The sequence below is a fragment of the Limulus polyphemus genome, unplaced genomic scaffold (genome assembly GCF_000517525.1).
Source record: "Limulus polyphemus unplaced genomic scaffold, Limulus_polyphemus-2.1.2 Scaffold3810, whole genome shotgun sequence".
Lineage (NCBI taxonomy): Eukaryota > Metazoa > Arthropoda > Merostomata > Xiphosura > Limulidae > Limulus > Limulus polyphemus.
Window position 1 is genome coordinate 58030 of NW_013669420.1, and position 5398 is coordinate 63427.

The following is a 5398-nucleotide window of genomic DNA, read 5'->3' on the forward strand; positions in this document are numbered from 1 at the left end:
AGACGTAACAGCTATAAACCGAGTTTCGATACCAGTGGTGGGCAAAGCACAGAAAACCCTTTGTGCAGCTTTGTGCTTGATAACAAACAACAATAAAATCGCAAACTAGCTAAATACATTGAGCGCTCGACTTGCAATCTGAGGGTCGCGGGTTCGAATCCCCGTCCCACCAAACAGCCGTGGGAGTGTTATATTGTGACGTTGGTAAAATAGTAGCCCAAGAGTTGGCGGTGGGTGGTGATGACTAGCTGCCTTCCCTCTAGGCTTACACTGCTAAATTAGGGACGGTAGCGCAGATAGCCCTCGTGTAGCTTTGAGCGAAATTCAAAAAACAAACAAACTCTTCTGAAAGAAGTAATTACATAATTTGTATATCACTCGTGACATCATTCGATTATATTATTTTGAGCCAATCGGAGGCCGAATGACGGAGTGTCGCCCTCTTCGCAACTGGTAACACAACAGTAGAACAGCTATAATTCTGAATCCACAGTATATATTTAATTTTTTATTTGTTTTTTTTGGTAATGTAGATTACTTTGAATACGGGTCAAGAATGAATACTAGTAACGAAGTTGAGCACATCGTCTTGACAGTTGCCAAGGTTTATATTTGTTGTAATGGTCAATTAACTATGATTAGTAGTAATATTAGTGCTAGTCACTAAGTCAGTGATAGTAATATCGTGAGAGTTAAAATTGGTAAAATCAATGTGAATCACTGAATGTTAGATTATTAATAATATGCTATTTTAGTAATTTTTACTTTTTTTTAATTCTGTGTATTAAGATCTGGTTAGGCCCAATATATATTTACAATTTTTATATTTAGGCGTATCGTTTGAATTATTTTTGTGGGAATCGTTTGCTGTGTTTTCTCTAGAAGAAGAAATTGTCCGGATGTTGCTTTTCGAATGTATTCTCACCTCCGTTTATTTAGGTACCAAGTCTCTTGCATTTATTAATTTAGTCCTACCTTGCGCTCTCACATCTAAAATTGTAGTTCTAATAAGATTTTTCTCCCGCCACTTGTACTATAGGTACGAACCGCAATGGGCTTTTTCGAACATTTTTCGATACAGGATTCTCTTTTGACTAGTTTTGTGTTTCCGATTGATTCAATTAATATTTTGTAACCTATTTCCTGTAGGATGTCTATTCATATGTTTTTGTGACACGATTTTCAGCTTTCATTTTCAAGGTGGGGAGTACCAAGGCTAATGCAACTTTTAGGATTCATTATTATTTTATACATTTTACTTTAATGTATTTCCAAAAACTTGTCCCAGAAATGTACTTGTGGTATTAAAAGTTTTAACTATATCCATATTTATCAAACACCAAAAATCTGATTAAATAGTTGAACAATGAAATTATGAAAATAAAGAACAAATAAGAAATCTAATAATTAATATGTAATCACTGTTTCAATTATTATCTTCAGGTAAAAAAAAAGAACCGAGATGCTACTAGTATTATACGTGCAAAGATAATTACATTTAATAACTATTTAATTATATTTTTGATGTTTCATACATATGAATATAATTAAATTTTTTAATATCACAAATACATTTCTGAAACAAGTCTTGAAAATACAAAATGAACCATAAAACTTGCATTAGGTATCCCTCACCTTGAAAGCATAAAATTGTGTCACCAAATGCATTAAAAACATCAGAAAATAAATTTTTCATGAGGATGCACCTTGAATATACCCTTTCCAACATTTATCTGTTCTGCCATTAGCCATATTTAAGGTTGCATGATGTTTCACCTCCAGCAAGATAAAGAGTTACCTGTGCTGTTTTTCCTTACCCTTGGATTTTCTTTATTTATTTGTCCTTTGGTGTGTAAACATTAGAGCAGGGGTTTGTTGTTATTTGGTAGTTAATGTCTGGGTGGGGGAGCTCACCCAGTGATCTTGTTTGTTCTCATTGGAATTTCTAGTACAGTATTAAGCCTTGCCATTAAATAAAAGGTCTGAAGGTGAGGTAATGGTGATTGGTCAGTTCATTGGTAGTTGATTATTATTTGGATTCTGGTTGCTGTGTAGTTGAGAGATAACTGTTGGCACTTTAATATATTTCTTAATTGTTCATTGTCGGCTATTATCATATGGTATTTGGTTCATTATATTCATTTGTACATTTGAAAGTTGGTTTCAGTCAGTCAGGGTAAAGATTGTTGCTGTTCAATGTTCTGAAGATGTGCAACCTTTGTAAGATTACATAACTAGGGTTAAGTTCATAATTATATATTCATTGACATCCTAAAGTTGTCTGCTTTGTAGCAGAGACCTTTTATTTTTATCCTGCTGGTTAGAATTGAAATATTCTATACTAAATCCTCAACCTGTACAGTGTGTTATTCTGTTGTCTTTGGACTTGTGTTTATATGAATATCACAAAGGCTTATCAATCAAGGATGCAGAAGATAGAGAAATATCAAATTAAGAGAACTCTGTAAGTTAGAAGTATTGGACTAGAGTAGTTGGATTGCAACAATTACATAGTGAGATCATTTCATTATACAATATAATATTGATACTCATTCAGGAAATTAAGGTTCTGTTAGTGCTAGTAAGGGGAGGTTTTTAGTTAGTATTTGTTACAGACCACCAGATAAAACTGACGAAATTAACAAGAAATTCTATATGGAAAGAAAGAATCCAACTTTTAATGAGGTTATAATTATGGGAGATTTTTATTTCAAGCATATAGACTGGGAAACATTAGTCAAGCCATGAGGTAGACAAGTTTTCAAAACCATTCAGGATGGTTTTCTTCACATACTAGAAAAAAATTCTGTTTTTTTTATATTTGTTGTTAACTTTTAATATAGAAATGGTTGAGAAGGTGGTGATTGGGGAACATCTGGGTGTAAGTAATCATTGCTCAATTAAGTTTGATGTTTTACTGCATAAGGATATGAGGCATAATGAGATTTTTCTTACAATTTTCAAAAAAAAAAGCAGATTTGGAAGGCATGCAACAAAAATAAGTGTGTAAAATTTTTTAAATAAATTTTTAAATATTCAATATTTATTTCTTATAGAAAAAAGATGGCTGTAATTACAAAAACCAGGTTTACTCACAAATGGTATAAGGGACAAAATTAAAAGCATTATAAATTTAAGAAGATTAAATTGCCTGTTATGAGAAGAGACTTGGTGCATTATGGAAGATAAAGATAGTATATGAAAAAGGTTGGATTAAAATGTAAAACTTAATAATAAGTATTTCTTAAAATACAATAAGGGTATGCAAAATGCTAGGAAAGGAGTAGGGCCTTTGAAGGATGATAGAGGATGGCTCATTTCTAGAGGTGAAGGATTAATGAACTTTGCTAATTGATTAATCATCAATTTGTGTCATGCACATTAACTGGTTACATTCAACTGTTTGATTATTCTTACAAGACGGATAAATAAAAAAAAAGTAAAATGAATCCATTATTCTCACATGAGATGACTTTAAAAACCACAAGGTTCTCACTAGGGTCCCAGACTCTTAACTTTTTTTTTCAAGAATCCCAGTGAGATTTTCAGGGGTCCCTTAGGTAGAACTTAATAAACTCAGAAAAAAAGCACTTTGGTGTCAATGAAAAACTTTATTTACAGTGTACACTGCATGTTGTTTCCCCATATGAGTGTAAAGTAATTTTCTTGTTGAGATTAAAAATACTTTTCTTCCTCTGAATATTGTCAAATTTCATTTTCGTAACTTCTAAAACCTCCTTAATAAATAAAAGATGGTATTTTTTTTTTTCCCAGAAAACTATATTTTTTCAGTTTTTTTCTATACCTTAACTATATGAGGTTGATTTGACTTACCTTGTATCCATCACAAACAAATTAGGAAATAATTATAAATTTCACATATTTTCTTTCTGAAATGACTGTAAATTGTAACAGAAAAACCAGAATTGTTTATTCTAAGTAGCTTAAAGCTTGTAACAGTATGCATCTATTTATACTTAAATTTTATTGCCATTTGAATGGTGTCTAACTGCTATTCACATCATGTATATTGCAAATCATTTGAGAGCTTGTAGCTTACATTACAGTATTGAATTGTATAATACACAGACTACTTGCAAGTGTACCTCATAGAAAATTATTATTAATATTATTATTTCTTTTACTTTATCTAACCTAAACATTTTTCATTTTAGTTACTTTTATAATAATAAATAGAGAATACACATGAAAAACAAGAAATAAAGTACTTACCTGGGTCTTTTTTATGCTCTCCACTATCAATGAACGTAGTCCTACTTTTTTTATACCAATTGTACCATTGCATTAAATAATTTTTATGTAGTTAAATAATTCACCAAAGAACACAGAATAATAATGTGCAAAATGGAAACAATGTTCCATAACAATCACAGTTTTTCTGGCTTTCTAACTGTGTGACCAAAACCGTTAAAAATTCAGCTAAGCTTGTCGATGTGTTTCCCGTGGGAATAAAGTTTGAACTGGAATGAAAATGGACAATTCTCTGAACAGACAACAATGTAATATATCATTTGATAGAGAAAAACTTTGTCTTTTTGTTGGTTATAACCCTTTCCAGGCAGGTCATGGGTGAAAGGCCATGTCATCGCATTTGTTGACTTGCATTAAAAATTTTATTAAACTACTATTTCATGAATTTATGTCAATAAGTTTGATATCAAACTGTAGATTATAATTCATATTTTAGCATTATACCCTACTCAATTTTTTCATTTAAAAGTAAATATTAAAAAACAGTTAAACATCAATTTGTGTGTATCATGTAGTATGTTGAATGCAGCATTGATTCAGATTAGATGTTTGTGATGTCAAAATACTAAGTCTTAGGAATTAGGAACTCAAATTACCAATATTGACAAGGTACAATATAAAATAAGAGCCTCTTTTCAATTTGCTAAGTATTGCTCATGTAATGAATCAAACACATTGGCACCCCACCCACCTCTTTCCATTTTTGGAAATGCTCCATTATATACACTTACTCCTATATATGACATAAATAACCAATCAAAAGCTCAGAATGTCCCCCTTGTGGCTTTCTTGGCCATTTTAAAGGGTTTGGTTGCCATCTCTTTTTTTCGAACCAAGATTTTAAGGAGGTAGGTTGTGTCTTTAGTCTGCTAAAAATTTCATATTATTTTAGACTGAAATACAGCTTATTTACTAAGCTTTATAAATTATACTAGAATTCTGGGGTATTGATGTAGTAATTTATTATTTTTTGGTTATTCAACTGTATATCTAAAACCTAAAAAAATATTTCGTTTCGTATCCTCCATTTGCAAAATTTTAAAAGCCTTAGCAACCTACGTGAAGCAGCAACCGAGTTTGTTACAAAGATCGTAACTAGAAGAGATAATTGTTTGCTTTACTTCTT

At 31.3% G+C, this 5398-nt stretch overlaps 1 protein-coding gene across 8 annotated transcripts in view; it reads left to right on the forward strand.

The window, feature by feature from the left end:
* Window positions 1–431: 431 nt before the first annotated feature.
* The window catches only part of LOC106470082 (zinc finger and SCAN domain-containing protein 2-like), a 36265-nt gene continuing 31298 nt past the window's right edge, over window positions 432–5398 (forward strand). For 2 of the 8 annotated variants that reach the window (XM_022398623.1, XM_022398630.1), the window contains exon 1: window positions 441–604. The gene's annotated coding sequence lies outside the window, so the exon portion shown is untranslated. Of the gene's footprint in view, window positions 618–720; window positions 940–2338; window positions 2465–5398 lie in introns of those variants that run through there. The other 6 variants (XM_022398638.1, XM_022398637.1, XM_022398627.1 and 3 more) reach the window with 6 other exon arrangements.